Here is a 27999-nt window from a genome sequence, read left to right as displayed (position 1 = left end):
ATATATATATGCGACGGTCAGGATTATGCATGGCTTTTGCATGCACGAGACCGTAGTGCATCGAATCCATATTTGACAACTCTGATTTACTGAAAAAAAAATGAAAAAAAGACAGGAGGTTAAATGCCGTGGTTGGTTCCCTCTCGATCCGTTGCACCTCGGTCGCATTCGCGTGAACGGAGCCCATGTGCTGTGCAAAGGGGAACTAGAGTAATCTGTTGAACGATAATGTAGCCCAAGGTCGAGTGGTCACGGAATGGACATCTATGCTGAAAAGGTAATATACCGATAAAGAACGTGATAACATCATGGTTACAACAATGGAACCTTGCACAACGCCAAAGGCAGGAATAGAGGACGCAAAATTCTGATAAGCGGCCAGCATTTTTTTTATACAATCTATTGATCCAACCCCCTCGCCCTTTCCAAAAAAAGGAAACACGATAATAATACGTTTTCTAGATTTACCGCCCAAAAGAGTAAGCATCAGAGACGTATGCGCCAAGGGGGGAAGGGGGCACCGTGACTTTGGGACATCACGTGAGTCACTTATTATCTTCACTTATTATCTAGAGCGTTACTCGTTATCGGAGGAGTTAAGCGAGCGTGCTCGCGCAACGCCCCTCAGATAACAATGCAGAAGCTCATCGTCTTTTCTTGGCCACTAAAAATGACTAGATAACAGAAAGAATAAAACATAGAGAGGATGAAACACAGACGAGTACATGTACGAAACACACAAAAAAATTTGGGGGTTTTACGTGTCAAACCAACGACGGGCATCTGGCACGCCCCAGCGGACGACTGAGGATTAATTTCGACCACCTGGGGATCTTTTGGCGTGCAACCGAAAGCTCGGTTACACGGCGCCTTCTCCGCAATAGGCCTCCGTCAGATTGCGGGCACCTCGGTCGGGATTCGAACCCGCCACATGTACGAAACGCAAATGGGTAGAATGTACTAGTCTGTGTTTCGTCCTCTATGTTTTATTATTTTTATCATCTAGTACACTTTAACAACACGCTCGTTAGGAATATACTAAAGAGGAAACACCCGAAATATGCCGACGAAGGAGGAGGCTAGGCGTTTATTAAACAATGATGTCAACCAACGCCTAATGCTGGTTGGCTACATTATGAAATGAACGGAAGCAAAAATCATCAAAAATAGAAGAGAGAAAGGTAAACAGAAAGAGATAGAGAGAGGAAGCGCACAAACGCAAAGTTTCAAAAGATAAATAAACAAAACAAAAAGTCACGAAAATGTTTTACTAGATAATGCCATTGCCCATTGCTGTACGTCTGCTCCCCTACAGTTTCTTCTGTTAACAAGTAGCTGTTACTCGTTAACAGATGGTATAAAGCCACGAACAGCTTTCGTGGCTTTATACCATTCAGCAGCAACAGAAATCCATGGACCAAGCCATTCGAATACGAATGTTTACGTCCTGTTTATTTTGTAGCCTCAGGTCTGTCTTCATAGGCTCCCCTTCACGGCTGTACTCCTTGCATTCACACAATACATGTTCGATGTTATGTGCGACCCAGCACGAAGCAGATTCAGACGACTCAGGTCTACAAATTGTATGAAAGTAGCTGTTGTTGTTTGCTACATTCAGTCTCAAGCGTGCTACATTCAGTCTCAAGCGATGTAGGACCGTCTCGGCTGCCTTTGGAAGTCCTTGTGGAGCCGGAAAATGAAGTTTGGGGGCAATATTGTAAAGATAGGAGTAATGATATCGAGGATTTCTCCAAAGAGAAGATGCTATTTCTTGGACAATATCTCTAATCTAAGTTATTTGCATCTGACATGGATAATGGAACTGATAGTGCTCGCATGAGCGTTTGGAGCGGCTCTGTCATGGATAACACTTCTGGTTATACCAGGGTGACCAGGAATCCACTGTATAAATAAACTGGTGCCCTTTGCATGAAGCTTGGCAAGCTGCTTTTAGAATATCATTTGCGAGTTGCAAGTTCAGGCTACATTTCTTCATCGTAAAGAGGGTGTATAGAGCAGATTTAGAGTCCACAAAGATAGCCCCAAAACTAGGAGACTCGCGGTTCCCACGTGTGCAACAGCTGCTCGAATGGCTGCGAGTTGCGACGGTGTTGACGATGTAACGTGGCTCAACTTTGCTTGTAGCATGCGTCCAGAGACGGAATGTAGGCTCCCAGGGTAGATGATGCTGACATTCTAGACCCGTGGGTGAAGGCATGTCTAAATGAGGCATAAGTTAGGTTTATGTATTCTAGCACTGTCTGCGTAATCATGGGGTCGGGCATTGTTTTACTAGAAGCGATTCCCAAAATACTCTTCCTAATTTCTTAGTGGGGGTACCTCGAGGTGGATAGCTTGAAATTACCGCAGCTTGAAAAGAAGTGGGAATGTAATCCTCCAAGAGTGATAACTTGTGCAAAGCCAGGTGATGATGTTTCTGTTACACAATATTTGTTAGCTGATGTTTATATGTACGAGATTTCTGACGAAGATGAGCTCGTAACGTTTTTTGCATTCTTAAAATGGCCGGTGAAATCGCGAGTGCTTCCGCAAGGGATCCCAAATTAGAAGTGCCTTTCGGCAACCCTAAATCTGTGCGAAGAGCTTGTGCTTGAATACTCTGGAGTTCTTTTAGAAGAGTACGCGAGATTATTATGCGTAACAGGCAGGCTGTAGCGCAGAAGTTCGAGAAATAAGGCATTATAAAGGGCGAGAAGTGTGGAGGAAGAGCATCCCCATTTGGTTCCACAAATGATTATAATGAAGAAAATAGCTTCTTTTTAAGGCGTTGTACATGGGGGCTCCAGGTCAGCTGCCTATCGAGAGTGACACCCAGGAAAGTATGTTCCGTGAGGTATACAATTTCTTCTCAGTCTATTTCAATAAAATAATAATCCGTGTTTTTTTTTTTTTTTTTTTTTTTTTTGCGAATGCCATTGTTGCTGACTTGTCCGTAAAAAAAAAGGTGTAGGTTTTGCACCCCTTGTCAGATATATGACACCCCAAAACTTCTATTCGACGTACAGTGCAATAACGTCCAACTGACTTCACCAACTTTTACGAGAGGCTTGATGACCCGGTGGGGTATAACATATTAAACAGCTAAAGTACTTATCAGAGACTTCAAAAGAAAATTACAGCGGCTTTGCCGTACAACCAAAAAAACCCCAACTACGTTTTTTTTTCTTTTTTTTTTTTTTTTTCTTTGCAGTGAGTTATACGTACATTAAGCTGCTCGTTAAAGTTGGTATCTTCGGTTCAAGGGCAGTGCGCTGTACGCCGAACTGAAGATTTGGGGTGTCATATTTGTGACAAGGGGTGTAAAAACTACACCGTTTTTTGTTTTTGTTTTTAGAGTGGCCGATAAGTGCAGACCTCGGAGGTGTAGGTACCGTGCGGTAATTTTAATAGAGTTCTGTAGTCTTGCTTTGTTGATGTACAGAGATCTACTGCAAGCCCATAAGCAGGTATCCTCCGCATATATAGACACGTGAACGGTTTTTGGAAGAATTTTCAGGCCTATGAGCGAAATGCTAAAAAGCATGGGGCTGAGGACGCCTCCTTGTGGTACTCCCCTATTAATATGACGAAGACCGTAAGACCGGTGTTGCAATCCGATATAAATTTGTAGAAGTGCGGTCCTCGTACGTCCCCTCCCACAAGTGCCGTAAGGCACCGTGCATCATCCGTGCCTGGGGATGACCTAAGTGCAGATGAATGAACCGCACTGATCAAAGGGGAATAAAGGATAGGAACCCGCCGAAGGGCCAAATTGTACGGAGACGGTTTGGAACACCGGGTCTGCTCGTTAAGGGTGATGTATGCTAACCCTACAGAACACCTCCATCGTCTTTCCTCCTTTCTTTACGTCTTACGATTGCACCGATACCGAATGTTCCCAATCGGATGTGTTCCGGGGACACATGATGCCGCGTGGAACTCATACAAACACCTTTTTAATTCCGAACAGCGTGCGTGATATTGGGCACTCACCTTTACCATTGATACTTTGTGATCTAGAAAAAAATATATTCAGCTTTTGCATAAAGCACACTGCGTAAAGTGGAAATAACCTTCTAACAACTCAGAAACCACCAGATAAACCGGTTTTCGAATAACGATAAACCGGTGACCAGAATTATGAAAGCCAAAACCTCGAACGATCCGGTCGAAACCAATATCCTGTTTAATCTGTTTCCCGCAACAGCTAACGAACCATTCTACTTTGAGGTCTTAACGCCCGATTCTTATTACTAAAGGGCCTGACGCAAACTTTCAAACGTCACACGTTTTATATAATACCCCATGGTGAGCAGTATAATAGCATTTGGCGAACTTTTGTGAAAAATAAAGCGAAAAGAAGAAAAAAAAAGTCAAAAGCGCCACCGATCGAAGAAGGCGCAATTTGAAAATGCCGCGGCGGGCTCACCGTTTGTCCATGCTGTGCGACCATACCGCCACCATGCCGTTCCCGCATCGACCTTTGTAGTGCTTGGCAGGTGCCCCAGATGGCGACACCTGACGCGCTAGCCTCGTCGCAGGCAGCCTCGAGCGTTTGGCTCGTCGGTCGCTGACGTCGCTGGCGTCGCCGCGCGTCTGCAAAGAAAAGGCGGGAAAACGCTCAGCCACACGCCAGGACTTCGCACAGCTAGCGCAGCGCGTTGGCACGGCCAGAACCACTAAATAAAGGGTGGGAAGTTGGGCTAGTTGGTACGGTAGCATAGTGTAAAACAGCGCAGAAAGCAGGGTTGGGAAGTACTTTAGGTGCATTTGAAAGTACTACTTCAAGTAAGTTTAGAAAACGTGTACCTTAGGTGTTTGAAGTACGGCGTACCCCTCAAAATATTTTGCAGCGATTTTTTCACCGCAAAAATAATCTACGCATCGCCGTACGCTCCTTCCCCATTCAAATGCAGGACCAGCGGTCCGAACCGGGTGCCGAAGTTTCGGCGCTAACCGCTATCTTGTTCAAAAATTATAAGCGATGTTCTGAAAATTTCAAAGGAAAAACGGTGGCCATTTTGCCCGTTTTTCTGTAAGTGGCGTCATAAAGTTCCATGTATTCGAGAGCTCCGTCGGTCGCAAGTTTCCCGGTGAAAAAAAAAAAAAAAAAAAAAAAAAGAACTTATTGTGGTAGTATTTACCTGATTGTACCGGTCGTACCGGGTAACAAGCAACACTACGTGTAGAACGTTTTGAGATCCCCTGGGCGCTGTGTCCTCTTCTTCCTCTTTTGTCCCCCTACTTGCCCCGTTTATTCGGACTTACAAAACAATATTATTACATCTCTTTTTCCCACGCAAAAGTCATTCGCCAAATCTTTTTGGTTTTCTTATGGTCCGTCCGGACCGGGTCTTTGGGATGTTTTCTTCTGTAGGAGGAACACTGAATTCTGGTGTGCTTGCTTCAGGATGTGTTTGGTCGGTTGGTTTGGGTTTGGTTGGAACCAGGTGATGTGTATTCCGGCGGAGATATCCTGACCTTGTCCTGATAGTGCAGGATCGAGGTTCTGGTCTCTTGCCCGTAATTGTTCCAGTTGCTTTGCTGTCTCTTACCCATACCTCGCTGCCGATATCTAACTCCTGTTTTCGGCACACTCCGTGTCTCTTGTCGTAGTTTTCCGCTTGCTTATTTTTTTTCTTCTCGATCCTTCTTCCGGAACTCCTCATGGTTGGGCAGTCTTGGCAAGAGTGTAGAAGCCAATACTGGCAGTGTGGTTCGCAACTGCCTTCCCATCAGAAGCTGTGCCGGACTGTATCTAGAAGGTCCTGGTGTTGTTCTGTAGACCAGTAATCCAAGCTCGGGATCTTCAGACTTCTTGATGATGTCTTTGGCTATCTTGACCATTCTTTCAGCTTCCCCGTTACTTTGCGGATAACGTGGACTGCTTGTAACGTGCTCGATCTTGTAATCCTTACAGAAGCCTTCGAATGGCTTGGAGCTGAATTGTGGACCGTTGTCTGACCGCAGAACCTCAGGTATTCCGTGACGTGAAAATAGAGCCTTAAGATGTGATATGACTGCTTCTGAAGTGGTTTGTCTCAGTCTGGTTATTTCCACGTACCTCGAGTAGTAGTCTACGACGAGCAAATATTGGACTCCTTTCAACTCGAACAAATCGGTCCCAACTCGTTGCCATGGTCTCTCTGGTAGCTCAGACGCGATCATCGGCTGTGTTTTTGGTACCCGCTCGTGTGCGCAGCTGAGACAGTTTGTGACAACATCAGCCATCTGAGAGCTTAGTCCTGGCCACCAAACTGACATCTTGGCTCGTTGCCGGCATCTCGAGATACCCTGATGGCCATCGTGCAGTCGGTGCAAGACTTGCTTCCTCATTTGACTTGGTATCACAAGGCGGTTGCCTCTCACGAGTAGGTTTTCTTGTACCGTGAGGTTGTGTCTTTCTTGGAAATATGGGGTGATCTCGATTGGCACTTGCTGCTTGCTAGTTGGCCACCCTTTTTCACAGTACTCCCTCACTTTAGTACAGACGGGGTCGTCTTCTTGCATCTTCTTTACCTCGATCAGGTACTCTCGGGATGCAGGTACTGACTGAAGGACGACTTGCACAAAAGCCTCGGTTTCTTCTTCCATATTGTCTGGAGGTTCAACAGGTGACCTTGATAGGGCATCGGCCGTCCAGAGTTCTTTTCCAGGCACGTGTGAGATTGTGTAGCAGAATCTCATCAGCCGCAGTTTGAATCGCTGAACTCGGGCTGGAATCGCATCCAGTTCTTTGGACCCAAGAAGAGGTACGAGTGGACGATGATCTGTTTGGATGTGAAACTGCGTTCCTAGCAGGAACTTCTCGAATCGTTCACATGCCCATGTCACGGCGTACGCTTCTTTCTCAATCTGTGCGTACTTTGTTTCTGTGGTACTCAGTCCTTTCGAAGCGAAGGCTACTGGTCGAATGTTTCCGTTCTTGTCCTTTTGTAGTAGCACTGCCCCCAAACCGTAAGACGAAGCATCTGCTGAAACAATAATTTCTTGTTGCGGATCATACAGTGTTAGGGCTGTTGCCTCCTGGATGTCCTTCTTCACTGCATTGAATGCTATTTTCTGTGCAGTGTCCCACGTCCACTCGCTTGCCTTCTTGAGAAGGTCACGCAGAGGCTTCAATTTTTCGGAAAGATGGGGGATGAAGCGTCCTACTTGATTTGCCATTCCGATGAATTGTCTCACCTCGGTCACTGTCGTTGGCGCTGGCATATTGGAGATGGCTGTGACCCTTTGTGGGTCTGGCTTGATCCCTTCCTGGCTGACGATGTGTCCCAAGAACTTTATGGACTTTTGCTTGAACTCGCATTTGTCGTTGAGTCGGACACCTGCTGCTTTCAACCTCTTAAGGACTTCCTCTAGCCTCTCATCATGCTCTTTCTCGTTGGCACCAGTGATTAGGATGTCGTCCATATGGCATAGGACTCCTGGGATTCCTTCCAGGATCTCGTTCATCCTTCGTTGAAAATACTCTGGGGCGGAAGAAATTCCAAACGGCAATCGTTGAAAACAAAATCTGCCAAAAGGTGTGATAAAGGTGGTCATAGTTTGTGACTCTTCTGCCAACCGAATTTGCCAAAATCCGGACTTGGCGTCTAGTTTTGTGTATAGTGATGTGCGTGACAACCGTCCCAGTGTTTCTTCGACAGAGGGCAAAACTAGCTTTTCGCGTTCTATGTTCTTGTTGAGGTGCGTCAAATCCACGCAGATCCGTACTTCTCCGTTCGGCTTGGGCACAACAACCATTGCTGAACACCATGGTGTAGGCTCTTCAACTTTCCTTATGATTCGATCTTTCTGCATGCTTGCCAGCTGCTCTTGTACTTTCGTCATCAGTGCCAGGGGTACACGCCGTGATGTGTGGACGGAGACTGGCGTGGCGTCTTTCGAGAGTTTGATTTTGTACTCTCCTGCCATTTCTCCGAGACCTTGGAACAACTCAGGGTATTGTTCATGGTACCTCTTGGCTGTTTGGTCCGAGACTGTGCACAGAAGTTTGATCAGCTCCAATTCGCTGCTGGCTTTTCTTCCCAAAAGAGGCTCTTCCAGGCCGTTCACTACGTAGATCACGTGCTGTATAGACTTATTGTTATGTTGTATTGTCGCTTGAAACTTGCCTAACACTTCGAGTTGCTGTCTGTTCGCACCGTAGAGCTTGGCAGCTGTCTCCTCAAGGGTCACCTTGCTTGGGACAGTGTTTGGAGGCATGGCACTGACGTCTGCACCAGAGTCTATCTTGAACGTAGCAGGCGTTCCGTTGACTCGCAGTTTGACTTTCCACGCACTTCCTTCAGCTGCGTGGATGCTTCCAATCATCCAGTTTGGCGCTTCATTTGGGTCCTGTAGAGTCACCTCTTTTAGGGTGCTCTTGCCCTCATTCCTAAGCTTCTTAAAGCAAACTTGTTGCCAGTGACCTTTTTTTCCGCAGTTGCGACAGATTGATCCCGCTGCGGGGCACTTGGACTTTTCGTGTGCACTGTTGCCACATCTTCCACACGTCTGTGTTCTAGCCGCATTATTTTCAGCGTTTTTCGGCGTGTATTCTCGCCGCTTTGCGCCTTTCTCTTTTGCTGACATTCTTTTGTGGAGGGCATCCAGCGTCATGTCTTCTGCTAGGGACTCGCCTCTGACGACGGCTTGCTGTCGATGCACGGCTTCTTTCTGTCGAGCTCGAGTGTACGCAGCTTCCAGTGTCAGATTTGGGTCGCTTTGAAGTTTTTCTGAGAGCGAAGAATCTTGCAATCCAACGACAAAACGATCGCGGACGAGTTCTTCTTTCAACGCGCCGTAACCGCAATGTGTTACTAGGCGATGCAGGCTAGTCATGAAGCTCTCAACAGATTCACCCGGCTCTTGTTTCTTCTGGTGGAATTTGGCCCGTTCATAGATAACGTTTCTCTTGCCGACGAAGTGGCTTTCGAAGAGTTGGGCAACTGCTTCGAACTGTCGCTGTTCGGTGTCGGTCAAAGCCGAGGCGGACAAAATGTCTTCCGCGTCCTCACCGAGAAAGTAGATTAATGCGTCTACTTGCGATCCTTCGTCTTCTTTATCGAGTTTTGAAACTCTACGGTACCTGTTAAAACGGGTGATCCACCTTGGCCATTCTTCTGGGCGCTTGAAATCAAAGGCTGCCGGCGCCGTGAAACCCGTTGCTAGCAGTGTTGTTGGGGCCGTTACGTTCTCCGAGTTCGATAAGGCTTCCATTTCCGGAGCACTTCTGACACCATGTTTTTGGTTTTTGCGTGAGAAAAAGAGATGTAATAATATTGTTTTGTAAGTCCGAATAAACGGGGCAAGTAGGGGGACAAAAGAGGAAGAAGAGGACACAGCGCCCAGGGGATCTCAAAACGTTCTACACGTAGTGTTGCTTGTTACCCGGTACGACCGGTACAATCAGGTAAATACTACCACACTTATAACGTTTGAATCAAATAACAGTTATTGTTGAAGGCTTTGGCATCTGGTTGGGACTAAAGTCAGTGGACGCTGGGATAGTAGAGCCAAGCTTTCTGTATGGTCGCCATTTTTGTTCATGGAACAAGCAGTTTGTCCATGACCTCTCCGCTCTTCGTGAGCCGATCTAAATTTCCGGTGAAGGGTTGCTTTATAAAGACGTTTCTTGTATACCAAGATTTTGTTCTCTACACACCAGCCAAGCCAAACAGTCGGACCCACAGTGACTTTAGTTGGGGCTACTACTTGGCGGAAAATAAGCGTTCGGCGATAATTAAATTATTTTAGCGATAAAAAAAAAAAAAGAAACGGTAAATTTTGTTGGGTGGACATCCTGTACATTCTCCGACTATACACTTGCAGTTTCATTAAAAATATTAATTAGGTACTTCGCGAAGAAAGTACAACTTCAGGCTTCACGGTAGTGCTTCAGAGTACATTTTACAAATTTGGTCATGTTAAATTTGTATCACAAAATTATGGTTTGACATTCCTAAGCCACTTGACTTTATTCGATAATCGCCGACATTTCCAAAAATAATTGATGAGCCCCTGATTACCTGTAAAGCAATGCATTGCATACCAGTAAAAAAACAAAAACAAAAAGCACTGCATAGGGGATTGAAAGGGCACCATGAAAGATTGCATTAAAAAGTACTTGTACATTACTTTGAAAGTATGTTGCATTTCTATTACTCTACTGCAAATAGATTTCACCGATGTACCTGCTACCTTACTTGAAGCACATAACCTCTAATTTACTTTGTATTCAACAAATTACTTTAGATACTTCATAGGTTCACTTCAAGCGACGCTGGTGAAAAGTCAGCGGACGAAGTACACGAACTGACATCGTTTGGTGCTGTTCTTCGTCCGTTGTCTTTTCGCGGCGCTTTACAGTCTGCCACTAAATAAAACAAGGTAAGCTTACAGTAGCGACACTTTATTCACGGGTTTTCTTGTGAGCGCCGCCATTTGCGTTTCCCAATTTTTGTTTATGTTCATGTGAATTGAGCGGGAATAGGTCAGTGCAGAGCGAGCGCCATCGGCAATCGCTATGATTACAGAAATGCGACTTTCAGAGTTTTAAATATTATGTAAAAAGCTGAGTCGATATCGTATTGCTATTTTGCCGGCTGTTTTAACATTTCCGGAAGACAGAAAACATGCAGCTTCCTACTGTTTCAGACGAAACTTCCGACCAGTGGCAAAAGTCATTGTACGTCCCAACATGGCTAAAGTGTCGTTGCTCTGAACCGTACACCTTACTCAGTGGGAAATTGTAGTAGACCGTTTCCGCAGCCCGCTAAGTACCCGACTAGCGCTCCGTGATCCGCCGCAAGACCTTGAACTATGCAGATAAGGCTGGCGGCGCGCATGCGCAGCTGCGGCGTTTTCTTCACGGATACCGTAGCGGAGGAGAAAAACGGTCTACTACAATTCCCTACTGATTCCAGTTGCGGTGTACATAATAGCGAGTCGCAGTATACAGCAAAACACACGTAGTCGCCTGTCCACTCTTCGTGCTTCTCTCTAGTAAACCCTTTCGCAAATTTTTCGCCATCTAGTAGCGGCGCGTTTTGAAACTGCGCTGAGGCTGGCCACTCCTGGCCGCCATTGATATGGTGAGAGTGTTAGAAGCACTCGCGTTCCCGCCGCTGCTGCAGCGGTACTCGTAAGATACCTTTTCATTGCTTCGTGTCACGTCACTGTACGCATATAGGATTGAATGATAATAATAAAGACAAGATGAAGTATCATGTTTCCTGAATCAGTCTAAACAACACGATCCTATACCGCCTTGAGCGGGAACGAAACGCGCACGCAAACCACACGTACGCACAGGACTCTACGCCCATTTTTACCTTCAAGAAAAAATTGAAGTTTTGCTCGATTTTCCTGCGCCGCGCGTAAGAAGGTTTTACAAAATTTGGTTGTCGGAAGCAAAAGCAACGCTTTTAACGTTTGAAACGTGTACGTCTTGATAAGGTAACATATATCTAATCTATAATGCACCTACATATATCTCAATTCTAAGCATATATAATGAGGGAAATTAGTAATGCTCCGTTAGAAGCCGTACTTTTTTTTTTACTGCGGTTCTTGGGGTAAAAACGAGTATAGAATACGTTACTTCGAAAGGACAAATGTTTGTGCGATGTTGTTTGCATGACCGAAAGTGCGCTATGAATAGTGTACCTGACCCACCAGTGCTGTCACAACACAGCCTTCAAAAACTGCTTGCACGCACGCGCTCCTACCATACTCATGTCGCGCTTCAATGACGATATTGCAAGGCCCATGAGTAATGCCATCGACGCGAGAACCCTTTATCACTGCAGTGATTCTGATGAACCCTGCTGCCTGTTATTTTCTTTCACAGTATCCTCGATTGCTTTCCGAAAGATCCTGTCGGTCGCAAAAAAACTGATGACCGCCGCGAACCGCGACAAATGCAAGCACTTCCGTTAGTAAAGGCAAAGACCTAGGGGTATACAATGCACAGGTCATGAAAACATTAACGCAGAGTACGTAACTCACGGCAGTCGTTAACGCAGAATCGGGGATCTATTCACGAAGAAAGGTTGACAAATTTGCAGCTATACCACCCTTTACAGTCGCTCGTCTTCAGGGTAGTATAGTACACGTTAACTTCGCCTATTATGAAATCATCCATAATCGTAGCCAAGCTCCTACTATGTAGGAGATTGTCGGCAGCGGTGTCACCCGCCCTCGAGGTGGCGACGGCTTACAGGGTCGTGGAGGCGCACCCCGTAAACAGCGTTGCTTTTTGTAGTTTTTAGCCTAGTGGATGAATGGATTGATGGATGTTAATGGCTATACCCATTGTAACGGTCAGCAGCTTGCGCCACCTAGCCTACGCCATAATTCATTAGCCTACTCAAACGTGGCGTCTTATGGCTGCCAGCAGCAATTTCGGGAAGTGTCTATACTGAAGGCTTGTGTACAAAGGCTTCTAGTGTAGACTTCTACTGGAGCCCAACCTGCAATGCAGGAACACACAAGCCAACGAATCCTTTTCCTCACCCCCGAATGTCGAAGGGTTTATAATTCTTAATAAGCAGTTACGTTCGGGGTGCAACAGCTTCAACTAATCTGGAAAAAGCGCACGCGTTACGAAAACTCTTAAGGGCTGCACCTTACGTCCCATAACATTACAGACTTAATTGTCACTAGTCTAAAAGCAGAAAAAAGTAGAAACACGAATCTTCTCGCGAATTTTAAAAACAGCTCCATAAATAATTACGTTTACACAACCTGTGACACTGAGTGTTGAGGGTAGTTACTCCGATAACTAACTATGATAATCAAACGTTGAAATATACAATATACTAAAGTTACTTAACTTCTACGTAGCTGAAAACATAGATTGTGATAAATTACATCTATAAGCAAAGTTTTATTGCGTTTACTCACGGATGATCAGAAACAGTAGTTTTTATTGTCAGTCTAGCCTCCTCTGGATGCATCACTGCCGTTCGTCAGGCCTCAAGATTAAGAGGTTATTGTATATAGTCGGTGACGGGTTAGGAGTAAAGTGGAAGCTCCTCCTATCCCTTTCCACTTTAGCAGAGCGAACGCTGGAAAAGGGGTCGCCTTTTTTCTCGAGTTTTATTTTTATTATTTCAATAAGGGAAAAATTTACGTTTTCCTCTTATGACGCGTGATGTAAGTGCACCCTTGTGGAAAAGTCATTCGCTGGTAGAAGCACCACACTTCCATACAAAATAACGAGATGAACAGAAATACGCTTCTTCCTCTGAAATTTGGGGAAGCAACGAGAAAGGCTGCAAATAAAAGAAGTTGTGGAGGGATTGGAAAGCACAGGGCACAAGTAATAAAATTGCTAGTGACGGCACTCACAGCCGAGAAAAATTGAACGTGCATTTGTACTTTATCACGTTTGATGTCTAAGTGATTATATGGAGAGAAAAAACAAATGGGGGGTGCGTATGCTTATAGAGCCTAGAACGTAGTTTGCCTTAACGGGCGAGTTGTCTCCCAGCTCCACATGAGAAATTTCGCCAGTGCTGTAGAACCGCTAGCCAGGGGTCTTTAACGTGCATCACACAGTAGTGATACACGACCGCACGCCGGTACGATGCTCATCCGGATCGAAACCGGCAGGGGTGGAGATTGAACCCAGGACCCCTGGGTTCTGCAGCGCGAGCTTTCGCTTCACGTGCTCCGAGCTGGTGTGTGCTAGCCACACCGTGGTGCTAGCCCACTCAGCCACCGATCCCTACCCCCCCCCCCCCCCCGCCCCCCCTGATTATGTGCATGTGCACCCGAGCAAGATTTTTTTATTAAATATTTATTAGAAACAAATTAGGAATAAAACATTTCTAGTGCACATTAGAGCTCTTACTGCGGGTTTGAATAAAGTCACACAAGTGAGTTTTTAGATTTGTTATACTTAAGCTGTACTTCACAGCGAAGGCCACGAGCTCTTACTAACGCTGCACGCGTGTTCAAATGGGCTCACGCTCATCACTTTTGCTGTCTCTTCTATCAAATGTCAGGATTTACGTTTTTCAGCGGCTGTTCACGGGCAAAGCCATAACTGACCTTCACTTTCTGTTTCATTTCATTAGGTTCGCTACACCTCATCACCGTGGTCAGCCTACAGGTTAGCGACATTTTAGACCCCAAAGTTATTCTCACCACACGAAGGTCTTGCGTGAATTCTTCTTTACCCGTTCATGCGGCTGCGCTTCCCAGTGAATCTAGAAAAGATCAGTTTTGGCAGCTAACAAATGGCACACGGGTGAAGGGCATTTATGTAAAGTCGCGGCCGGGCTAGAGCGAAAAGGCGGGCCGTCCTGCCCGGCCGCGGCATTGTCGAATATCTTAGCGGCACATTCGCGATACTTTTTACAATGGCATTCCGGTTCCGACTAGGTTGGCGCACTTTAAAAAGTCCATTGCGTGTGCTTTCTCGCGCAGCACGGAAAACACCAGGCTCTGCAATGTGCAGAATATACCCTCCCTCCCTTTTTTTTTAAAGAAAAAAATATATACAGGTTTTCTTGTTTTTATTGCAAAAATAACCTACGTATCGCCGAACGCTTATTCTCCGCCCAAATGTAGCTCAGCGGTCCAAACCGGATACGAAAGTTCCAGAATTAACCGATATCTTATTTAAAAAGTTACAACTGATATTCTGAAATTATAGATGGGCAAATGACACCGAATACACGGAGCTGAATGGCGCCAGTTACCGAAAACGGGCCACATTTTCCCAATGAAAATTTCAGAAAATCGCCTATAACTTTTGAATGAGAAAACAGTTAGACTTCAAACTATGGTATCTAGTTCACACCGCGAGCGCTTCTTTTGGGGGCGAAGAATGATTGTTCCGCGATGCATAGTTTATTTTTACGGAAAAAATTAAAAAGAAAAAAGGCTCGAGGTACACCTAAGCACTTCTTATGATTTGTGAATGTGAAAGCATGCATGCCGCTCTTCCGCTTCCTTATTCCGTCGGCGGCGTACTTGCGTTGACGGTCGAGCGCGCGCGTGCGCTCTCCTCGGCACGCTGACCTTGGGCGTGGAGCGGTGGAGCCGCTAAATCGCGGACACGCAGCGCCATGGGGTGGCGGTCTTTGGAACTGACGCGCAGCGGCCAATAAGAGACTCGTTTCTTGAAACTATGACGGGTGCTAGCCAATGGGACGGAAGCCGAAATTAATCAGCTGAACTCCGCTCCTTTGGGATCGGGGAAACTAGGTGCCGTTTGGCTAGGCTTTTCGCGTGGTTTCAAAGCTGAGAGCCAACTTCTCTTGGAGAAATAAGTTTAGCTGCCGTTTGGCGTGGCACCTAAATCAGATGACGTCGGCTCGCTCCATGGTACAGTTAATGCTTTCGCATTAAAAATATTTCTATTTTTTTTTTGGTACACCCTGCACGGAGTGAGCTGGGCAAATGACGAGGATTCAAATCTCTTTAGACCTAAAAACCCGTCTGCCCTATGACAATGAGCACGACATGAGCACGTGAAGCGCTATGCTTAGTTAAAGTCAGAGCACAGACCGTTTTATGCAGAGAGTAAACAAACTATTAGCCTCGCCATTCGCTGAAATTCGTTCATAGAATGCATCTCTAGAGTGATTCCTAGCTCTTTGCGGTAAAGCAGACGCACCGAACACTTTAACATGCATGGAATAGCAGTGTTGAACGAGATAATCGACAGAAGTATTTAAAATAAGTTACCAAAAACCTGATTTATAGGGTATTTAGGGCACCACTCGATTGACTTTCACTGCAGAATATCTTGAGTAGGGTACAAATATTTAGAAATGTAGTTCCGTTACCTTCAATTCGAAAATACTTCCGCATTTCGCAATTTGTATTGATCAGAATGATTAATTTGAAATCAACAAAAGCGAAACAACAGTGTTATTTTATGCAGTCCAAGTATAACGAGTAGTATCTTCTATAGTCGGCGACAGGTCAAGAACGAAGTGGAAGCTCCTTCCACCTTTTTCCACTTTAGCAAAGTGAACGGTGGAGAGGAGGCGACCTCCTCTCCAGCGTTTGCTCTATTAAAGTAGAAAGAGGTGCGGCAGCTTCCACTTCGTTCTTGACCTGTCACCGACTATAGAAGATAATACACGCATTTTTAAGCAATACTTTTAAGACGCGGGAAATCTGAAATTGTGCTGGTTTTATAATACGCACATTGAACGCATCGTTTTACCATAGAGCCACTGTCACCATATCCGGAGTTCACGTTAAACAACTTTTAAGTACACAATAATAAAAATAAAAAGTTAGTAACACGGCACTTTCCGCGCTTTCCTCGGGTAGGTTACCAAACCTTCGCATGAGATAAAACAGAACTTCAAAAAGAAAGGCAGAGGCGGAAACGGGGAAGCACTGCTGTCTTTTACGTGGCTGTCCTTTTTCTTTTATATGTTTTCACCGATACTAAGCCATTGAATCGCGTTCAGAAAGACACATAACTTTGGGAAGACTCTTTGTGTTTTGAGAGCTTATCCTGCTCATAGCTTGTTTCCTGCCTGTTGTAATTTTTGTCCTCATGAATCAGGGTCGGGTTATCACCGTTCCCCGCATACAGAGAGTTACCGCGAGTGAAAGTGGCGAAAGAAAGTGGGCACGCTGCCGATGAAAATGAAAAACTAACCAACCCCCCCCCCCTTCCCCCCCCCCCCCCAAAAAAAAAAAGCTCGCAAGGAACATCGTTTTTTTTTTTTTTGTTTTGTTTTTTGTTTCATTTCCTTCTGTTTGTTCGTGTTGGCATTTTAAGTCTGCATATTTGATTCTTAATCATTTCCTGTTTTTTTATATTTTTGTGTGGTTGTTTTCGGCTTCAAGTTTGCAACGGGTTCAAGTTTCAGCTGGGGTGTTCCGGTTCCTATTGCGATTTTCTTTTTCTTTTTCTTTTTCAAATACTGAAGAAAAAAATGCATTTGAGTTAATGAGTACAATATACTCAGAAATGTAAGTAAGATAAAGTACCAAACCCCCTCAATCTTATGTATTTGCAACATACCAAATATCTATAAAAAGTAATCGAAATACAGTATCTTCAGTGAAGCATTTGAGGTAGGCACAAGTCTGTGTGATAGACACTAGCCAGGCAGACTAATGATGATTGAATGTGAAGTTAAAGCAAGGGTGCAGGCGAGCTAGCTGAATATAGACGTTCTAACCCTGGCGAGTGTGGGTCTCGGATTCGGACCCCTAATCAACGTAACTCTCCTTCAAAGCGGCACGTAAAAGAATTATCTTTTTTTATACCATAAATCTGAGTTTTCTTTTTCTTTTCTTCAATGTTAATATAAACCAGTTAAAAAAAAAAAAGAAAGGTGGGGGAGGGAGCTTTGGCCGCTGGCATTTACAGCGTTTGTGCGTATGGCGCGTGCCTTGTTCGCTTTCGACAACCACCAACCCGCGTTTGCCGGGCAGCGAAGATTAGGCACGAGGCCCGTAAACATTGGAAGGGTGTTTACCAGGTGTTACTCCCCAGTCCGACCAAAGCAGACTCGACGACCCGATGGATGACGCAGCGCAAAAAAGTGCATCGTCACAGCGCTGGTTGTCTTTGCGCGTTTGCCGTCCAGGGCCAATCACGCACAGGGAACGCCAAAAATCTTGTGCTTTCTTTTCTTTTTTTTTTTGAAAGCGTGAAATGTTTTTTAACGTTACCCCCAATCCCCCAAAACGTTTTGTCCGTCCGTCCATCCGTCCGTGCATTTCCCGCTAAATTTAGAAGGGGAAATTGACGTCACGTGACCTATCTCCCACTAGCGGGAAATTTGACGTCGCGGGACCTACCGACCATTTTGGTTTCCCCGCTAAATTTAGCGGAAAAATTGACGTCACATGACCGATACACCAATTCAGTTTCCCCACTAGATTAGGCGAGGAAATAGATGTCACGTAACCTGACGTCACGTGAACTGTACACCAAAGTAGTTTCCGCGCTAAATTTAGCGAGAAAATTAAGGTTATGTGACCCCCCGTCACCTGATCCTTACTTGATCTCTCTCTCTCTCTCTCTCTCTATATATATATATATATATATATATATATAATCTACATACAGGGTATTCCACGCAAATTGAGCCGAGTTTTAAAAACATTTTGGTGCATTTGAGGACGACCAAGCCAAATTAATAAGGTTCTTCATTGTTTGAAGCAAGTCATGCTGTGTTTTATATTTTTTCTAATTAACCAAATAATTAAGAATAATTATGCCACGTCACCTATACTGTAGAAGACTAGTTAGTGACCTATAAACACATGAAAATTATTACTTCGTAAATACTGCGTTTCGTGCATTACCAAATTGGGAGATTCTTTTAAATTTTTGTGTGAGCGCGATTAGTTTAGTTGTTAAAAGGAAACAAACAACTACAAGAGCGCCATGACGATGCATATTTGTGCCGTGTGAATGGCTCCAACGGGTCGGAGCGCCGGGTGCGGCGAGACTGAGAGTGAAATGGAATACAGTGACCGTTTTTTTCCTTCGTTGCCCCCTATTAGGCTTCGGCGCGTAATTTTCGAGAGCAGGCCAGACGAAAACATCACGGGTCTCGCAATAACCAAGTTTGACTTCCGCTCAAACAAGGTGCGCAATTAGTCAAATTTAGCTCTGCGGAAATTGGAGAGCATAGTAGCGGGTTGGGGGCTTCGAGAGGGGAAGCTGTCGCTTCGAATCGGACGGTTTGTTCGGTTATGTTAAATTTCGCGCGCGTCGACGGGCTCGCTTCGAAAGTTGGGTACTCGCAACGACGAAGCGGTATTCGGGTCGTTGTGCACGTTTTCCGATTGACGCAAACGAGTTCGGCGTGCGCGCCGAGTCGCCGATATTAAAGCCCTCACCTCGTCGCGATTATACCGAAGCTCTCCGAACATCGTGTTTCGGACGGAAAGAGCTACCACATTCCAGCTTCCAAATTATAGACGTCGAGTATATGAAACTTCGGAAGGTCAAACTACGAGCGTTTTCCTTCGTGTAGTTTTGGTTCGTTGAAACATTGGGCAATCGGAAATCTCGCTCACCGGAACGAAACAGTTGAGTAAAAAATTAATAAATGTATCTTATACGGATGAAGCTTGAAGACAAGACAGAACGTGGAACGTATTTTAAGCTGTGTATTTACTTCGCCGCTGAGCACTCCGGCAGAGTCAATCGCTGCAAATGACAAAATAAGCTTAGCAGAGAAGGAGGTGCAAAGTATGGCTAGGCCTAAAAAGACAGTCCCCGGTGTGACAGTCAACATGACCTTCTACGTGCTCAAAGCATGTTCAATGTCACAGCGCAGAGTGTCTTTTTTTTTTTTTTTTTGACGTCCAGACATATTTTTGGTTTTTGTCTTTCGCCGTGTTGTTCCCATAAGGCAACATTAGACTTTTTTCCAAAAGTCCATCAAGCTAACATTGGCGGTCGCCATTGCTTGGATACGAAGCGCGTGATTGGATCCGAGTCCTCGCTGGACGCTGACGTCAGCACTCGTGTCCAATACGAGGCGGAGCCGAGTTCACGCCGAACACCGACGCAACCATCGTGACCAATAGATGCTCTGCATGAATACTTGATCGGACAATGGCGGAGAAGCGTTGGCGCTGACTATTGGTTTTCCGAGGTTCTTTGAGGTTGATGGTAGGCGTACCAGATTTCTCAGAGTGAGTCACTCTACATCTAAGGAGATTTAGCGCAACGAGGTAGAGGGGCTTAGAGTGATAAACCGGAAGTTCGGAAGTGGCACCCCCCCGGTTGCCGCCATATTTTACGCAAATGTGACCACTCGTCACGCGACCTCCCAAGAGCCGTGACGTCACAGGTAAGATGGCAGCGCCCAGAGCTGGCGGATGCGAGTTTGTTCTGCGCGCGGTAGCCGTGATGTGCAGCTGCTTTCTGACGACTTCGGGCTTCTTCGTGCTCGCTGACGCAGGTATAATGTGAAAATATGAAGGAATGAGACTTTATACCGTTTTTGCGCAAGATCGCTCTGGATCAACGCCTGTGAGACAGCATCAGCTCTGCATCGCCGTACCGGTGCTTGGATTCCGGGATGTGTCCGAGGATCGATAGAACTTTGAGTGCTTTTAACATGAAATTTTCGCATTCTCTTAGCTTTGTTTGAACGTTGAATTATCTAAGAATCTACGCGAAATGTGTACGTCGCGTTAGGGCCTAAGGGAAGTTGTTTCAGCCCTCCGTCACCGAACAACCATAGCAACTTTTAGCGAGGAAGCTCCTGCGATTTTAACCTTATGTGCTAATCCACGATTCTACGTTCGATCGCTTTTCTTCCTTTTTTTTGTGTGTGTGTGTGAGTGCGAAGTGCACCCTTATTTTCAGCTATGAGGTTGGCGTTTTATTGAGTATGGGGAAGAATAAATCATTGCAGGCACCTGCTTCAAAGCTATTCGACTTGCTATAAGAACAACTGTTTTGGTGCATGCATAGATTAACTGCGCATTTTTTTTCTGTTTTGTAGGATTTATTGCAGCTATACTCTTTTCCATCAAGAGTGCATTGTATTAGTCGGTCAATTATTTAATTGTTCTAATTACCTGGATAAGATGATTCAAATTTGTGTTCATCCCTTGCCTGGAGAGCAGTCTTGTTGAAAAATGTTGACTACCATTCCTTTCGGTCTCTTCAATAGACTCTTTTTAAAAGTGTGGGCTGTCTATACTTGGCGTCACCGTAACTTGGAAAAGGCCAACCGCCACAGCCCCCTCGAGCCAATCAGAGAGACGGAGCGAAGGTGTGTGACAAATCTGTGCAGACGAGCACTCTGGTGATATGCTTTCATGTGCCTCTCTCCAATGTGTGTATTGACTCACCGAGACCGTAGCCTTTGCCGTCTGCCAAATTTTGATGAAACAAATTACAGTAGCTACTTCTGTAATTACCCCAGGCTTTCATACTTTGGGTATTTGTTCGACAAGAATGTTGTGTCCGCCATCCCTGTGAATTCGGCTCAGCACCTATTGGACTCGAATGCTGCATTGGCGTTCGACGTGAACTGGGGCCCATTCATGTGCTTTGCGCCGAAAAAAATGGTGACGGTTGTGTTGCTTGATAAGGTTCTGCAAAGGGTCTATTGTGTCATACATATAGGAAGTGTCATGCTATATAACAATGCATCAACACATACTATTAAACTATATGCTCAGAGGTGTGTTTGTTTTTCCAATTAACAAGTTACAGCAGTGTGCTTTAATGCTATTATCATGTGTGTAGTTTTAAGTATCCTCTCTGCAATGCCTACAAAGGCCCCTGGAAGGAAGAAATTAATAAATAACATTTTCACATCACTGGAGTTGGTTTTCGGATGCACCCCATGTTCAGGAAAGGTTGAACGAGTGCAGCCCCATGCAACAAGTCTGCCAGTCTGGTATTTCCCATTAATTAATATTGAAGGGTCAGAGATGCGAGTGTCCTCGTAAGGTCCAGAGCATGCAATGGACACAATTCTCGGTGTGTAGACTCTCAAGGCATGAAGGCAAACGGAAATATGTTTATCTGGTTAGTGTATCAAATATGTTTATTTCCACTTGATTACAAAATTATTGATTCTTAGTAAATGGTTCCATAACGAGTTCTTTCTGCGACAGTCTCGTGTCAGGCGTTCAGTCGTAGTACCTGTGGACCTTGTTGTCGGATGACGCTCCTGGCACGTCGGTGTTCAGTTTGGTCGAGTGGCAACTTTGACCGACTGATGCTGTCTTGTAATCATACGTCATGTGCACTGAAGCTGCAGGGCTGGCTTCTAATCCGAAAATTTCCCTGGTAGTTTTCGGCATCAATGTAGCAAGTTCGGGCATGTATTGCTTACGTGGCTGTGCCTTTTGCTGTACCGTTGACTTGAAAGCTGGCAACAATTTTTGTTTGCTATCCAAGTCTGGTGATGCTTGCAGTTCACTTTTGAGAGCAACCAACCATTCTATTCCTTCAAGTCACTCAGGGGCATTCTCCCTCAAAGTTGCAAATTGTGTGCTTCGTGGAGTGGACACAGAAAATTGGTGTCAGCAAGTTTTTAGGTATTGTCCTTGGACGACAACCGACACCAAATCCACTGTCACTGCATCGCCGTTAACCTGCTTTGTCGTGCTTACCTCTTGTTGAGGTGATGGACATGAGGAGCTTCGGGGTAATCAGGGATTCAGAATCTTCGATTCAGCACCTTCGGCATCAGGGACAAAGGTCGCCGAAGGTAATCCTTAATCTCCCGTGGTCGCTCCTCGAGACGTAATCGAGGGTCGTTTGGCACGAACCTTCGCAGACCAATTCATTGGTACGGGCTGCTTTGGTAGACATGGTCGGCTTCATGCAGTGGTAGCAAAGTGGTTTTCGGTCGCACATTCGCATCACCTACGTTTTCCTCTGTGTACTTTGTTGAGCGCGGACCTACACACGATGTCGGAAATGCTTCGGCGTTAGAGTGTCTCATTGAATTGGCATTGAATACTAAGGGGCAGCCGGTGGCGGTCGTCGTGCTATTGTGGCGTAAGTTGCCCTTGGTTTGTCAGATGCCGCTTCGCTCGCAGAACTCTCGGTTGAAATACCTGTCAAACTTGTTCCAAAACAATCTCGGCAATCAAAATAAAAGCCGGGCAACTGATGGCAGGAAGTAGCTTCCTGATCTCCTCCCAGGCAATGTCGTGGATGCCTGGGAGGCTGGCGTCGAAGTAGTAGCTGGACAACTCGAGTGTCGAGACGCCGGGAAGTTGTTCATAGTGGCAGGCTCGGGCATGCAGTGCACATTCCATGTTGAAAGCCTCAGTGATATGAACACTTCGACTGTTGTTGGGGGGTTGCGGACAAGGCTGCCGAAGGTGTTGTCCCTCACGTGGGGCGCATGGGATTCTTAGGTTCTTGTCTTCTGTAGCATCAAGGTCGGCGTGGGCGTGGGCGCTCGATCAAGCGCAAAACATCCTCCACGAGTGCGGTGGCGCTCTCATTGGGGCAGTGTCCTGGACAGAATCAAGAATGCGGCTCTCTTTCGTTGATGTTGGCTGACGGATGCGCGCTTCAGCTTGATCTTGCAAACTTCCCATGACGTTAAGGAGGATCCACGGTTCTCAGACCGGCGCCGGCAGTTGCTTCCACGAGAAGTATAGGTTCTGCAGGAGCTGGTTGTCTGTCCACCCAATGTGGCGGGCGACACTGTCATATTGTTCAATCCAGTCCTTGACGTCTTCATACAGCTTGCGTGAAAAAGCGTCGGAGTGTGATTTGCGACGGGCATGCAAACAATGGTGGGAGGGGACACGGTTTGCTGCTACAGGTTTGTCATTGTTGGCTTAGTCAGCTTCGGATTTTCTGACAGGACACCGAATTCCGGTGGTTTTTCCTGGTAGCAGCAACTGGCTCGGATTTCAGGTGCTTCGTGGTGTATTTCCGAGGTTACTCCTTGTGGTACTCGGTCGTCTTGCGGTTGTTCTGCCAGGCTCGAGTCAGGACTTTGCCTACGGCTCGACAGGGGTATAAGACGCAGAATAGTCCGCCAGCCGTGTCCCATTATCGGGTAACTCGGCTGAAGAGCCGCCGGGTTCACACAGAGTGAAGGGCTACGGGTAAGGTGCCCAGTACCTCCACCTGAACATACGATTACAGCTGAGCATGACCTGCAGTGTCCCAGAATAGTGAATATTGATAGAAGATAGGACTGGAACAAGGATCCGTGACAGTATAACAAAACTAGCAGAAGAGAATCTATCCTGACCACTGAAGAAGCTGCATTGCTTTAGTGGCATTCTGTCCGAATAAATCCTCTCCTTCGGGGTTTGGCGACTGCCGTGGACGAACTGAACTGAAATGGATGTGGGACCACTTTTCTGGTAATGAGCCACTGCAGACTGTTGCCACAAAGCGGCGTGAGCTGGGTACGTAACACGCTCGGTGAAATGTCCGGACAGCTTGCAATTCGCGTAACGAGTGTGGATGAAACGTTTGTGTTGACGAAACGTGCGACAGGCCAGCGGGATCAATACCAACTGCAACACCTGTGCTCCGTGAAAGTGCACGGCTACGCCGGAACAATTTCGGAAGCAGCACAGCATCACCTAAAGCATGGCACAGGAACTACCAGCTTGAAGGCAGCTCTTCGGTGCGCCGCACACCTGTGCTCCGTGAAAGTGCACTTCTACGTCGGAACAATTTGTAAGCAGCACAGCATCATTCAGCACGGCACGGGAACTACCAGCTTCAAGGCAGCCTTCCGGTGCGCCGCACAACCGAAGTGAGCCCTCGGTCATTTGATCGAAGCTGCACCGTGATTGCACACCGCCAAGCACGACTCAGGCAATTTCCGTCGCTAAACTGTGTATCCAAATATATTGCACACGCTTCACTGCAAACCTCGAAGATTCCGATGGTCAACGAGAGCACAGAAACGTCGCCTTAAATTTTATCCTAGCGGTATCCGAATCAATCCGAGGTCCGAGCAACGTAGGTCAGATTGTCTCTTCCGTGGCAATATCCCGGTTGGTCACCAGCGAAATGCACACCGTTTCTCCGTATTTTCACGTTATACCTACGTCAAACACCACGCTGAACTCTGAACTCGCTTTCGACCGGCCTCATATGACGGCTTCCGCGTCTGAAATCAACTCGCCGAGACGAACGACAACCAACAAAGCATCCGACAAGCTCCGGCCCAGCTGGGGCCAGCCGCTGCATGGGCGCTGCCATCTTTCCTGTGACGTCACGTATTTGGTTTGGTCATGTGACGTGTGGTCAAATTTGCGTACAATGGCAGCCTCCTTATGGGGGTCACTTTCGAGTGCAGACCGGAACCCCGGTTTATCGCTCTAAGCCCCTCTACCTCGTTGATTTAGCGTAATAATCCAAGTTCCTCGCTAAATTCAGCGGAAAACCGTTTCCCGATAAGTTTGCCGGGACCTAGAGTTCCTGTTGAGTTGAGCGTCTGTTTTCTACGTGCCGCCGCGCCACTGTTCGTCGAGATCGATCACGTGAGCAGCAAAGAATCGAGCGCCATGTAGGGAAGTAGACGTTGCACGCACCCCGGTATATGTTTCTCTGCCTTTCGCCTCCTTCTTCTCATTTCCTGTTTTCCATTTGCGGCGGTGCGCGCGACGCCGCTATTCGCCGAATACAGCAGCAATCGAGGAGCACGGGTGTGACTTTTCCGCGCAACTTATTATTTCAAGATGGCTGAACCCGCAAGTTTGGATCCCGTAGGGAGCCTATACAGGAACTCAAGCAGGACTTAGGTTAGCTAAATTATATTTCGATGTCGCACTTCCGCGCTATATCTCCTTTTTTTTTTTACATTTTGTTCATGAGAGCTTAGTTCTAAACATACCGAGGTTCTTCACTTATAGGGTCCGGACGCCAACCAACTTTAAAGACACTCCGCTCGCCCGATTTATCAAAAGGTGTACCGAATTCGCAGCAGCTGCTAGCAAGCATAAGCCCCATAGCAGCTTTGTTTATTATAGGCAAAATGTAAAAAGCCATAAACCGCGCACACACAAACAAGGCTATAGACCGGCGCTGACGAAGAATCATGCCAATAAAAGCCGCTTTTCAATCCGGATAACAAAAATTAAATAAAAGCCGCGTGAATGCGGTCTATTAAACTCGTGCCGCGTCGCCCGACACAATCCCTCCTGCAGCTGCTCGCATTCCGGCGCTGTCTTATAAGCCACGTTCTAGACTCTGTTCACTCGTATACGTTGACAGCACCGCGGGAGCCAGGTGCTCGTTGGACCAATCATACGTCTATCTTTTGCCATGTGATCACGTTCCTCCCGCCCATACCCACGCGCAGGCGATGAAAGAGAGGCGGGTGACTGATACGGCGAATGTGTACACTTTAACCGCACAATCAGCTTAGGTGCCAACGATGTACAATAGGCGCGCGTAATAAGCGCAAGCGCTTCAAAATGTATATTCATTTAGAAAAAAAGGGGGGGGGGGGGTTGGGGAGGGGCAAATACTGTTACTTGGAGGTCATTTCGGCAGTCGAACTGTGTGTCGACAAATGTATTTTCTAACTCGTGGTTTGGGAAACGAAAACTGACCTCAGACGGTTTAGTTTGAACATGTACTTACGTCGGAGGTCGTTCGAGCAGATCTTCGTAATGTTAGAACTTTTGCTGCATTTGCTGCCCATCGAAGCCTCGGGTAAGTCGGCGGCAAATCTGTACCCTCTAGAAAATCTGGAGCGTGTGCCGGCAAGAAAAGTCTTTTACAGAGCCTCGCAGGCACGCAGATTTGATTCACAAGAAAAGCGAGGCGTGCTTCTTAATTATAATTTTTGGCAAATAGTCACCGGTTTCTCCTTGACCTCGTCGCGGGTGATGCTTCACCGTAAAAGCTGCAGGCAATCTGCTCCTCCATCATACAAAAGATAGGCGCTGTTCGCCGCAGACACGATGACAGAATTCTCTGCGGACGCGACTCACGCATGTTGGAAGCACGATGTGCTCCCTTCCTTACATGAGCGTCGCACCTTCGTGCGGTCGTGTATCGCTGTACTGCATGATGCACGTAACATACCGCAGACTAGCAGGGGTCCTACTATATAGCTAAATTTCTCCTCTACCGCGTAGACCAGTGTACTCGCGGAGCATCAAAGGCAGTCCGGCCTTACGAACGACATATGTGGTTTTTGGTATTTGCACGTGCATACTTAGAACATGTGTGACACACTTCTCTTTATGCCGAATGTGACGTCATACGAGGAAGAAACACGCCTCGGACAGTAGAGCGTTTTAGGGAACAGTTTTTTGCACATTCGATACGGTACGATATGCCCTCCGGTACGAACCGCACATGCGCCGCGGCAGAAGACTCGCTCATGTTCAGTTCGTACCGGAGGGCCCATCGCACAGTATCGGATGGGCGAAAACGGTTCTCTCAAAGTCTCTAGTTTGTGTTGCAGACTGTCTTTTGTATCGTGTATTAGCACATGTGACGGCTGTTTTCGTGGCAAGACCAAAAAACGTGTTCTGCGTATAATTCGTATTCGCATTCGTATAATTCGTATACGATATTCGTATCGAATATCGTATAATTAAGGTAATTTTCAGAGGCTCGAGTAGCCCACTTTGAGAGTAGAAAACGCGTCTGAGCATAAATACAAACTTTGCGCCTTAACTTCAGGGGCTTGTCGTTATTCCGTTCTCATTTTCCCCCCTTTCTTTTATCGACGTCCGAAGAAAGAAGAAGCATCGTTGTAAAGCGTAAGTGATGATTCCCACTAAATCCGGCGTAGTTCGTCTGCTTTCTTGCACGGGGGTTGCGATGATGTCAGAGCACTAAACACTTATTGACCAATTGAAAAAAAAAAGATAGTGGGTAGAGCTTGATGCATCTAGCATTGATGTCTAGCCACTATTCTTCCAATCAAAGCCAATTAGAACTCGGTGTCATTCTGACGTCCCCGCAACCCCTGCGCTTTTCTCCATGAATTATTTTCGTCATGTGAAGACGCCCTGGAACATGCCCAGCCCACTTTCGGTCAATGGCGTCTCCTCATTTGCATCCTATACTCCCCAATGAATGGCCAAACTCTCGATATACGGTTCTTGTATACCTGTAACGTCTAAATAGTAAAACGTTGTTTCAATTCATATATGAAACTTACCGCAAAAGTAAGATACGTTACTTTTTGTCGTTAGCGGTAAAGGGTGCCCTTTATTTTGAAGCGACGTAGGTTGGTAACACACTCCTTTTATTTGCAAGTAACGAGGAACGTACCTGTTTACTTTTTATGCTCGGTAATGCCTACGGCACTGCACTCATTCAACGTCCGTGACGTGCCAACCTTCGTCTCGCGCAGAGCTGGAGATTTCGTACAAGATGCCCTGCACGGACCCGTTCTGCAGCGATGTGTGCGTTGGAAGAAACTGCTTCCTGGGATACTGCAAGTTTCCCCAGTCACCCGTTCCCAGGATCTGCGTGTGCAAGGGATTCAGACACCACTGCGAATGACGAAGAACCAATTCTTGGACACGGGAGTCTGCTGTGCCCCGGCATTCAGTCGATGTTGTGGTCCATGCTTTATTTTG

The 27999-nt window shown here is 46.3% G+C and overlaps 1 long non-coding RNA gene across 2 annotated transcripts; it reads left to right on the top strand.

Moving 5' to 3' along the window:
- The first annotated feature begins 466 nt into the window (after positions 1–466).
- On the top strand, positions 467–27999 carry LOC121838080. 2 transcript variants are annotated; one of them, XR_006078419.1, is made up of 4 exons: positions 467–540; positions 14070–14104; positions 27148–27171; positions 27771–27999. It is a non-coding gene; the product is annotated as an uncharacterized LOC121838080 (long non-coding RNA). The 2 variants fall into 2 exon arrangements; XR_006078420.1 differs by lacking the exon at positions 14070–14104 and having other exon boundaries at positions 484–540.

This window comes from Ixodes scapularis, unplaced genomic scaffold (genome assembly GCF_016920785.2).
Source record: "Ixodes scapularis isolate PalLabHiFi unplaced genomic scaffold, ASM1692078v2 PGA_scaffold5__190_contigs__length_132052651, whole genome shotgun sequence".
Lineage (NCBI taxonomy): Eukaryota > Metazoa > Arthropoda > Arachnida > Ixodida > Ixodidae > Ixodes > Ixodes scapularis.
Note: the sequence above shows the minus strand (reverse complement) of the source record. Positions and strands in the feature narration are given on the sequence as shown.